The 12,231-nt window shown below is 36.1% G+C and overlaps 1 non-coding gene across 1 annotated transcript; it reads right to left on the bottom strand.

Annotated features, from left to right (window-relative positions):
* Positions 1 to 1,320: 1,320 nt before the first annotated feature.
* LOC111825367 lies at positions 1,321 to 1,484 on the bottom strand. Its single transcript, XR_002828528.1, has one exon. It is a non-coding gene; the product is annotated as a U1 spliceosomal RNA (small nuclear RNA).
* Positions 1,485 to 12,231: the final 10,747 nt, after the last annotated feature.

The raw sequence follows: 12,231 nt of genomic DNA on the forward strand, positions 1-12,231 counted from the left end.
AGTAGCCACCATCTTGTTGCTTCAGGGTGGGGGTCCCCACTGGGGTGCCTGGCCAGTCTGGGTGAGGGGCTGAGGGCTGTTTTCAGGCTGGTGGGCGACTGAAGCTCCAAACCTCTTCTTTTTTTCTTTTTTTTTTTATTCTGGCATTTATTTGCCTTCTATGCCTGTCACTGGAGCTGAGAGCCGGCTTTCTCTCTGAGGCTCGGCTGCTGAAAGAAGCAGGTTTCTGGCCTTTGTTTACCTTCTGTCTTTGAAACAATGTTGCGGTCTTGCTGGCTGAAGCCTGGCTGACTAAAGCCGGTTTCTGGGGTTTTGTTTAGCTTCTATATTTGTTACAATGTTTCAAACTGCAAGCTCAGAGGCTGGCAGCGCAGGTGGGGAAGCTTGGCTTCCTCCGTCACTGAAGCAAGCAAGCCTCCCTGTTAGCTTCAAGCTGCCTGGCTGCCGGCCGCCATCTTGGCTGGCAGTTAATTTGCATATCTCACTGATTAGCCAATGGGAAGGGTAGCGGCCATACGGCTAATTACCATGTTTCTCTTTTATTAGATAGGATTTGTTTTTTAATAATAAAATCAGTTATGTATTATGGATCTACAAAATATATAGTAAATATAATAGAAATGACATGAATATATCACAACCATACTATCAGGGGGTACTACTATCACACTTATTTATTTTTTAATTTTTTATTGATTTTTTTGTGTGACAATGGTTAATAAAATTTTATAGGTTTCCGGTGCACAATTCTATAATATATGCTTATTTGTTTATTATCTGTCCTTGGGAACAAGTACCTTAATTATTTTGTTTATAGTAGTATTGTCAATGCCTAGAACAATGACTAGCATATAGCAGGCAATCAATATATATTTGTTGATTAATTGCATGAAAGGCTACTTCAAATGCATTAAGTAGAAAAGGATGCATGAAAATGTTACCAGTGATTAACTCCTGAGGCAAAATAATGGTGTTATTTTAGAGCTCTTCTATATTTTCCATTCTTTTCTCTAGTTAGAAGGAAATTATTAAAATTGGTAACAAGATCCTAATTTGTAAACTTATTGAATTTTAGAAAAGCATGTACACCGTTGTTTTTAATAGTCACAAAGAAAAGCAAAGGATGAAAATGGGTATTTTGCTATAATAAAAGGACTGTATTATGAACATATCAACAGATCAATCATAAAAATTGACAGCTTAGAGAATTATTAGTTTCAACTATAATGCCAGAGAATTAACTCGTGGGATGTGGTGTACTGTTCTTAGAGAAATCTGCTTCATAAAACTGGGCCGGTACTCTTTTTTTTCCCTTTTTTTCAGGGGAGCGCGTGAACGCAGTCCCCCACTACCACAAATTGTGCAGTCGAGTTTCCCACATTTGGGGAAATCGCAGGGGTCAGCACATCCGGAGTGCAATGGATAAGCCTCGCCCTGGGAAAACCACTTTCGTGATCATGGTATCTCCCCTGCCAGGTAAGTATTGGGCCGGTACGCTTAAAAAATCACAGAGTATTCATTTTTGGAGACTTTACTTCCAATTTTCTTTATTCAAGTTGCATTTATTTCCATATTTAAATTCAATTTTTGTTTTTCTGATTTGAGAAAAATAGTTAATGGAGTTTTTTTTTTATGAGACTGAAACTTATATTATGGTGAATGATGCCAAACTTGTACATTGTAGAACTTATATACACCCCACCAGATATATAAAATGCTTTTAAATTCCTTATCCAAAAGAGATCTTTGCAGGCTCTCTTCGTATTATAGAAAAAAAAAAAGTCCTCTCATCCTGTTTTCTGTGTTTAAAAATTTTTATCCTAAATTATGAATTCCTAGTGAGCTAACAAAGGATAATTTTGTTATTAACTTTGATCAAGTGCCATGCGCTTTTCTATGCTTAAAAATGTTACCTTTAAAAAAAAATCTCTTATGTGGAGAATGGGAAAAGGAGAATAATTTACAAGAAAGAGCATAAAACAATTTTCCTTTCATAATACATTATTACTCCCTGGTATACTCTGGGGAACTAAATCTGAAACAGTCTCAATGTTACATGTTTGTTATATCTAACAGATAATGGCATATGTCTTGCTGCAATAAAGAAAAAGCATAATTCATTTTGACAGTGTCACTGAGGTAATATTACCTCCAGCATTAGGAACATGACGCTTCTCTAAGCACATGAAATTATTGTATAGGAATCAAACTACTGAATGTGGATGTTAATAAAATAATTTCTATAATGTACCTAGTCTTTTTAATATTCAAGTAAAAGCCTTGTTAAAATGATGGAAAACCTGTATATTTAGTTATTAGCATTTGGAAATACAGGCAGTAGGTATTCATGATAATGCTTTGGGGCTAATTTATGTGCAATTACGGAATTTTTATAACTATTCATTATTTTTCAAATCAGCACATTTAGTCAAGTAGCTGTAAAATAATTCTAACAGGAAAAATACTAAATAGACTTTTCTATCTTTATTTCTTGATGTGTCATGGTGTTGTTATATACTTCCAAAAGGAACTAGAAATTATCATAATAACGACAAGGATAATAACATGTCCTTAAAGCAAAACTCATGCAGCACGTAGGCATTTGTTTAATCTTTCCTTCCTACTTCCCTTTCCCCTCCCTCCTTTCTTCAAGAACTATTTAGGAAACACTCACCAGGTGTTAAGGTGCTATACTGGCTTTTGGAAATTGAATGGGACAATTAAATAACACAGTCTCTGTCCTTATGGAGTTATAGACCAGAAGAAACAATTATTCATTGATTCAATATATATTATTGGGCCGCTACTGTGCCAGATATTCTACAGCAGTAAAAACTACAGACAAGGACAATGAGGTGGAAAGCACTTGGTATGTTCCAGGATCAGAAAGAAGCCAACAGAAACAACGGATTGGATTGAGTCAAAGAGGAAACAGAAACAAAGCTATTGCAGGCAGTGGCAGAGCAGGTGGAGGAGGGAACCAGTGTAAAGTTCACGTAGGTGGTAGAACTGACAGGACGTTCAGAGGGCAACCTCAAAATATTAAGTTTTTTAACTTTGCTGATTTCTGAAAGTCTAGTTTAAAATCTGATTTTCCACAAAACTACCCTGATAATTTATAGTTAAGAAAGACCATTATTCATCAAGTATGTGGTCAGTTTTATGTTCATTGTAACAAGTATATACCAGCTTTTATTGTTTTGTGACATTTTCCTTATCCACAAGCTTGTTAGCTTTTGAAACTTTGCTATATATGTATATAAATTTATAATAATAGGAGTACATGTAATATTAATATCATAACTTATAAATAAATAAAATACATCAAATTCTTAAACCTAATAAACCTGGCTCAATAAACAATGAAGTGGTACAGGTGCTCTTTAGTGGGGGAATGTTTTTATAAGAAGTCAGTTTCCCTACATCCTGGCACCACTTTTAAAGAGATCATCTATCAGGATTCAAATCATAAGAGGAACAGAACTAGGGCTCCCAGAGTAAATTATTCTATTTTTTCTCACAGCCTTTATCCTGTAAATCTTTTATTTGGAACTCAGATAAGCCATCAGATATCCCTAATATAGTACAGAGTCATAGCACGAAGCAGACCTAAGGAAAAAAGGCTTTAACTTCATATTGCTTTTTCCTTTGTTTGTAGACCTTTATTAATAATTCCTTTGTCCTTGAAAAAATTTTCAGATATTATTTTATACTTTATGGAAAATAATGAAAGAATTGGTCCCAAGAATCATGAGAATAAACTTAGGAGCTTTCAGCAAGGCTATTTAATACTGCATTCTCGAGATATCTTAGCAACAGCACTTTATTTCCATTGAATCTTCATTTCTGTGATTTGTAATCGGTAGTCATTAAATGATATGATGGAAAAAGGGGAATGGCTGGTGATGAGGCCAAAGAGGGATGAATTTTGACAGATTGGAACTACTTCAAACAGAGGAGAAAATTGATTTTTGGGTTGTGTCAAGTGTACTTGGAAATAGAAGGTGTAGTCTTTATCCCATGAGTACATTAGTCTTCATATATCACTAAGTTTCTTGGGAAAAGTGGCTACTACTGCAGAAATGCTTGCCATGTCAGATTTATGTAACATGTTATTTGAGGCAGAGTTTTATTCTTCTAGGCCAGTGTGGCATATGAATCTATCTTTTGTGGATGTTTTAAGGCCTTATCTCAGTCAGAAGACTCTATTAAGGTCACAAAGTCTCCAGAGCAAACCTTGAAAGAAAGCATGTATTGTGCTAGGTTTATTGTTACTAGAATGTAAATGTGGGACTTTCTATTGTGAGATTAATGAAAAAATCCCCCTCCATTGCCCACATTACTTGATAATTTCTTCTCTCCAAAATCGATGAAAGCAAAATTCAAAGAACAGCAATGAATGCTTAAAGGGACTCATTGGGAATGATGAAATAGTGGGACTTAAAAATTGAATCATAAAGATTAGATTTATAAGAAATCTTATGTCATTTAATCCTGTCTTTTCATTTTACTGAAAGTCACAAATGGAGACAAAATACCCCTTTGCCCAGAATCATAGCCCAGAATCACCTTTCAGGGGCTAGCACTGGATAGATCAGAGCTGACCTAAAACTGAGGGAGCAGCAGAGCTCCTTTTCCTGTTCTTCACGTCACACTCATCTATCTTGAAGCTTGAGCTCTTACTTATTAAAACTTACCGTAAAGTGCCCTATTGTGTAACCTATTTCCTATCACTTCTCACTGCACTCTATGCTTTCTGGTGAGCCTCATCATTTCATGGGACCACAGATGCACCAGATCATGTTGCTCTTACCTTTGTCATATTGTTGCTCATTCCTGAAGAACCTGTGCCCTTTCCCCACCTGTCAGTCTACAGTACTAGTACACTGAAGTTGACAGTCTACACAGCTCAGTCAAATCCCACTTCTGCCACAGAGCTTTCCCTGACTGCTTAGCCCTGACAGATTTATGGTTACTGAATTTCTAAAGTGCCCATAGTTTCAAACAGTGGCTCCCAAGCCCAGCTAAATTTAGAAATCAACTGGGAAGATTTTTTAAAAATTATTTATTTTAATGTAAATACAGATTCTTGAGTCCTACCTCCAAGATTCTATTTTGGAATGGGAATGAAGCCCAAGAATCTACTTGAGTATTGAGTATCACCTCAATACTCTCCCAAATGATTTTTTTTAGGAATATAAAATTTTCCAGTGTCAGTTTTATTTTTTAAATTTTTATTTATTTATTTATTTTTATTTTTAAAAATTTTATTTTATTGTTTAAGGTATTACAAATAGTGGTACATATGTCTCTCTCTCTCTTTTTCCCCCCCCACTGACCTCCCCCCGGCATCCCCTACCCCCCCGGCACTTACCTCGTCCCCTCACCCCCAGTGTCTATAGAAAGTATTGCAGATGTCCCCTCCTTTCCCCCCATTGACCTCCTCCTCTCCACTCCACTCCCTCCCCAGGCCTTTAATGCAATATTGTCTGTGTCCATGGGTTTTGTATATATGTATATAAGTTCTTTAGTTAATCCCTTCCTGCCCTCCCCCCACCCGCCCCTTCTCTCTGAGAATCCTCAGTCTGTTGCATGCATCCATGTCTCTGGATCTATTTTGTTTGTCAGTTTATTTTGTTCACTAAATTCCACATATAAGTGAGATCATGTGATATTTGTCTTTCTCTGACTGGCTTATTTTGTTTAGCATAATACTTTCCAGGTCCCCCCATGCTGTCTCAAATGGTAAGAGATACTTTTTTATGGCTGCATAGTATTCCATGGTATAAATGTACCACAGCTTTTTTATCCAGTGATCTATCGATGGGCACTTAGGCTGTTTCCAAATCTTAGCTATTGTAAATTGTGCTCCTATGAACATAGGGGCGCATATATTCTTTCTGATTGGTATTTCAGGATTCTTATGACATATTCCTAGAAGTGGGATCAATGGGTCAAATGGCAGTTCCATTTTTAATTTTATGTGGAAACTCCATACTATTTTCCATAGGGGTTGTACCAGTCTGCATTCCTACCAGCAGTGTACTAGGATTCCCTTTTCTCCATATCCTCATCAGCACTTGTATTTTGATTTATTGATGGTAGCCATTCTGGCAAGTGTGACTTGGTACCTCATTGTCATTTTAATTTGCATCTCTCTGAGGATTAGTGACGTTGAGAATTTTTCATGTCTCTTGGCCATTTGTATGTCATCTTTGGAGAAGTGTCTATTTAGGTCTTCTGCCCATTTTTTAATTGGATAATTTGTCTTCCATTTTTTTGAGTTGTATGAGTACTTTATATATTTTGGAAATTAATCCTTTATCAGATGTATCATTGGAAATAATGTTCTCCCATACAGTGGGTTCCTTTTTCATTTTAATGCTGATTTCTTTTGTTGTTCAGAAACTTTTTATTTGGATGTAGTCCCATTTATTAATTTTTTCCTTTGTTTCTCTTGTGCTAGGCATTGTATCAGTGAAAATTCCACTATGTAGGATGTCAGATATTTTGCTGCCCAAGTTTTCTTCTAGGATTTTTATGGTTTAATGAATTATATTTAAGTCTTTTACAAATTTTGAGTTTATTCTTCTGTGTGCTGTAAATTGGTGGCCTAGTTTCATTTTTTTGGCATATAGCTGTCCAGTTATCTAACCCAACATCATTTATTGAAGAGACTGTCTTGACTCCATTGTATGCTTTTGCTTCCTTTGTCAAATATTAATTGAGCATAATGGCTTGGGTCGATTTCTGGGTTTTCTGTTCTGTTCCATTAATCTTTATGTCTGTTCTTGTGCCAGTACTAGGCAGTTTTGAGAATTGTGGCTTGGTAATATAGCTTGATATCTGGTATTGTGATCCCTCCAACTTTGTTCTTCTTTCTCAAGACTGCTGTGGCTATTCGGTGTCTTTTTTTATTCCAGATGAATTTTTGGAGAGTTTGTTCTAGATCTTTGAAATATGCCATTGGCATTTTAATGGGGATTGCATTGAATCTGTAGATTGCTTTGGGTAGTATGGACATTTTAATGATGTTTATTCTACCAATCCATGAACATGGTATGTTCTTCCATTTGTTCATGTCTTCCTCTATCTCTTTTTTCAATGTCCTGTAGCTTTCTGAGTACAGGTCTTTTACCTCCTTAGTTAAGTTATTCCTAGGTATCTTAATTTTTTTGGTGCAATGGTAAATGGGATTGTTTTTTTCGTTTCTCTGTGTGAATTCATTATTGGTGTATAAAGAAGCCATAGATTTATGGTGTTAATTTTGTATGCTGCTACATCGCCAAATTCATTTATTAGGTCCAGCAGTTTTTTGATGGAGTCTTTGGGGTTTTCTATGTACAATATCATGTCATCTGCGAATAATGACAATTTTACTTCTTTTCCAATTTGGATGCCTTTTATTTCTTCTTCTTGTCTGATCGCTATGGCTAATACCTCCAGTATTTTATAGAACAAGAGTGGTAAAAGTGGGCATCCTTGTCTTGTTCCCGTTCTTAGGGGTAATGAGTTTAGTTTTTGCCCATTGCGTATGATGTTGGCTGTAGGTTTGTCATATAAGGCTTTTATTATATTGAGCTATGACCCCTCTATTCCCACTTTGCTGAGAGTTTTTATCAAGAAAGGTTGTTGGATTTTGTCAAATGCTTGTTCTGCATCAATTGATATGAATATGTGATTTTTGTCTCTCAATTTGTTTATGTGATGTATCACATTTATTGATTTGTGGATATTGTACCACCCTTGCATCCCCGGAATAAATCCTACTTGGTCATAATGTATGATCTTTCTAATGTAATGCTGGATCAGCTTTGCTAGAATTTTGTTGAGGATTTTAGCATCTATTTTCATCAAGGATATTGGCCTGTAGTTCTCTTTTTTTGGAGGTGTCTTTATCTGGTTTTGGAATTAGGGTAATGCTGGCTTCATAGAAAGAGCTCTGTAGTGTGCCTTCCTCTTGAATTTTTTTGAATATTCTGAGAAGGATAAGTTTTAGTTCTTCTTTGAATTCTTGGTAGAACTCCCCTGTAAAGCTGTCCAGACCAGGGCTTTGCTTGCTGGAAGATTTTTTGATCATTGCTTCAATTTCTTCAGTGGTTATCAGCCTATTCGGGTTTTTGATTCTTCCTGATTGAGTTTTGGGAGCTTGTATTTTTCTAAAATATGTCCATTTCATCTAGGTTGCCAATTTTGTGGAATAGAGTTGTTCATAGTATTTTTTCAAAATCATTTGTATTTCTGTGAGATCGGTTGTTACTTCACCTCTTTCATATCTGATTTTGTTTATTTGGGTCCTCTCTGCTTCTTGGTGAGCCTGGCTAGAGGTTCATCAATCTTGTTTATCCTTTCAAAGAACCAGCTCTTGGTTTTGTTGATTTTTTTTCTCTATGTCATTTATTTCTGCTCTGATCATTATTATTTCCTTCCTTCTGCTTATGCTGGGCTTTTTTTGTTGTTGCTCTCTTTCTAACTCTTTGAGTTGTAGGGTTAGATAATTTATTATCATTTTTTCTTGTTTTTTGAGGTAGGCCTGTAGAGCTATGGACTTCCCTCTCAAGACTGCTTTCACTGTGTCCCATAGATTTTGGATTGTTGTGGTTTTATTGTCATTTGTTGCCATGATGCTGTTTATTTCTTCTTTGATCTCTTTGGTAACCCAGTCATTGTTTAATCACATGCTATTTAACCTCCAGGTGTTTGATATTTTTTTTATTGTTTTTATTGTAGTTGATTTCTAATTTTATGCCATTGTGATCTGACAGTTTCCTATGGCTTTCCTCATATTCTTTGTCCTTCTTATTCTGCAAGTGTTCTAAGGCGGTTTCTATCTTGCTGCCTGTGCACATCTGTGCTCAAATGATTATCTCCTCAGAGAGGTTTTCCTGATATCCTCTTCAAAAAATGTCTCCCACACCCTATAGCATTAATTAGCAACTGTTAAATCTATCTCTTCCACTAGAACATCCACTCCAGGAGGACAGGGTATTTTGTTTGCCGATTTCTTTTTTTTTTTTGGAACTTCTATAGTTTTTTTTTTTAATTGTGGTAAAATATACTTAATTATAAAATTTGGTATTTTAATCATTTTAATTGTACAGTTCAGTGGCATTCAGTACATTCTCATTGTTGTGCAACCATTATTACTTCTGTCTCTGGAGCTTACCACATTTTAATAACCTTTAAAAAAATTCTTTATTGTTTAAAGTATTACATATACTTTATTATGTATAGTATTACATAAGTCTCCATTTTCCCCATTGACCTCTCCCCTGCCATCATGCTCCCACCACCCTAGTATCTGTGTCCATTGGTTATGCTATATGCATACATACAAGTCCTTTGATTGATGTCTCACCTTCCCCCTTGTCTCCCCCCCCCGCCCCCCACCGCCACACACACCCTTCCTCACCTACCCTCTGAAGTTTGATGGTCTATTTGAAGCTTCTCCATCTCTGGGTCTGCTTTTGTTCATCAGTTTATCTTGTTCATTATATTCCACAAATGAGTGAGGTCATGTGATATTTATCTTTCCCCGACTGGTATTTTGCTTAGCATAATGTTCTCCAGTTCCATCCATGCTGTTGTGAATGGTAAGAGTTCTTTCTTTTTTACAGCAGCATAGTATTCCATTGTGTAGATGTACCACAGTTTTCTAATTTATTCCTCTGCTGATGGGCACTTAGGCTGTTTCCAAATCTTAGCTATTGTAAATTGTGCTGCTATGAACATAGGGGTGCATATGTCCTTTCTGAATAATGGCAGTTCCATTTTTAATTTTTTGAGGAAACTCCATACTGTTCTCCACAGTGGCTGCACCAGTCTGCATTCCCACCAGCAGTGCATGAGATTTTCTTTTTCTTCACATCCTCGACAGCACTTGTCATTTGTTGATTTGTTGATGATAGCCATTCTGACAGGTGTGAGATGGTATCTCATTGTCATTTTGCATCTCTCAGATGATTAGTGACTTTGAGCATATTTTCATATGTCTCTTGGCCTTCTGTATGTCCACTTTTGAAAAGTGTCTATTTGGGTCCTTTGCCCATTTTTTGATTGGGTGGTTTATTTTCCTTTTGTTAATATGTATGAGTTCCCTATAAATTTTGGAGATTAGGCCCTTATCAGATATAACATTGGCAAATATGTTCTCCCATGCAGTGGACTTTCTTGTTGTTTTGTTGATTGTTTCTTTTGCTGTGCAGAAGCTTTTCATTTTGATGTAATTCAATTTGTTTATTTTCTCCTTAGTTTCATTGCCCTGGGAGCTGTATCAGTAATGATATTGCTGCAACATATGTCTGATATTTTACTGCCTATGGATTCTTCTAGTATTTTTATGGTTTCCCATTGTACATTTAAGTCCTTTATCCATTTGAGTTTATTTTTGTGTATGGTGTAAGTTGGTGGTTTAGTTTCATTTTTTTGCATGTATCTGTCCAATTTTCCCAACACCTTTTATTAAAGAGACTGTCTTGACTCCATTGCATGCTCTTGTTTGCCTTTTTTTTCCTGGCTATTAGTTGCACCTAGATCACACTAGTAAGGATGCAATAAATATTTTCTGAATGAATACATTTGACAACATTCATCTTTTAAAAATATAAGAAGAAGAGAGAGAGAGGGAGAGAGAGATAGAAACATCAATGATGAGAGAGAATCATTGATCAGCTGCTTCCTACGCATACTACATTGCAGATGGAGGTTGCAACCAGGGCATATGCCCTGATTGGGCATCAAACCTTGACCTTCTGGTTCACAGATCAATGTTCAACCACTGAGCCATGTCAGCTAGGTGACAACATGCATTTTTGATAGTGAGATGGCTTGGAAGATTGAAGGACTGACATAAAGAAAACTTTAAAAAGAAATAGCTTTAAAGATGAAGAACAATAAAGATTAGAGTTGAAAATAAATTACATAGTTACTACGTATAGCTTAGTATGTAGATCTATATGTAAATCAAAGAAATAAACTCAAAGGACTTTGGAATTAGTAGGCCATTAGAAAGAGTGAAATCATGAGGTAAGTGCATTGAACCAGGAAGGAGTTTGGCTTTTTGGGTCTGGAAGATTCTCTTTCACTGATCCATCTGTGACTTTGGACCAACAGATAGCTGTTGTGAGCTTCAAGTCATCCATCCCTTGGTTGTAGACAAAAATGTCACTCCGTGGGGCACAAACATATATATATTTTTAATTCTGAGTAAAGATGTCCTATAAAGTAAAAAATATAAATTGGAATGATATTTAAAAGTAGTTAGTCTTAGTAGAAAAAAGTCTTTGTTATACAGGTATTATATTTCTCCTCCTTTTTCCTGCCTGAATAAAAGTAGACACACCTTCAACCAAATCTCTCATTTCATTCCATGTCCTATTCATAAGAAATGCATAATGCATGTGTTGATGAATTACTATGCAAGCTGAGAAGTGCATGCTGGTTTGCCTGAGGATTCAATTAAAAGTGAGCAACATTATTTTGAATAATCAATTGCTGTTTTGAATAAGTAATTCAAGTAAATAAGGCAATTAGTAAAAAGTGATGGTTATGAAGTTGAGGGGGCAATTCTTATATATTAAATATAATTCTTATAAATATCAAATATAATTTCAGAATTGGAAAAATAATAGTTTGTTAAAATGGAAAGGTTTATTTGGAATAATAAATTTCCACATAGCGAAGAAGTGCTTTTAGTTTGTAGTAATTACATAACCTTCCTTGATAATACATGGTTAACAAAATGTTAATGTTTTTATAGTGCTATATTTAATGCTAATGTAAAAGACTGTCCCTGTCTAGTAGGCAGGTCTAGAGCTGATATAAAAGTTTGTACTGTATCTATGCATAATAAATCGAACACTGTATGAAAAACACTCCAGGAAAGCATTTATGTGATAGCTATGTAATTCAAACATCTATTCTTCTTGTTTCTCCCCTCCCCTCCCCTCCCCTCCCCTCCCCTCCCCTTCTTCACTTCCCTTCCCTTCCTCTCCCCTCCCCTCTCCATCATAACCCCCGGCTACACGTCCCTTCTCTTCGGGTAATTACCCTCATGGAATTGGTGAAGGCGAGCTTATTCCCTAACCCGTAGGACAGTTCAGAATAGACATCAAGAAGAATCTGAAGGTCCTAGAACAAACCCCGTTCATTGCAGTAATTCCCCCTTGTCGAGGGGGAGATCGTGTCTGTCATTTACAAGCAAACTAGATAGAGAACCAGTCAGTAACGAAG

This window comes from Myotis lucifugus, unplaced genomic scaffold (assembly GCF_000147115.1).
Source record: "Myotis lucifugus unplaced genomic scaffold, Myoluc2.0 scaffold_22, whole genome shotgun sequence".
NCBI lineage: Eukaryota > Metazoa > Chordata > Mammalia > Chiroptera > Vespertilionidae > Myotis > Myotis lucifugus.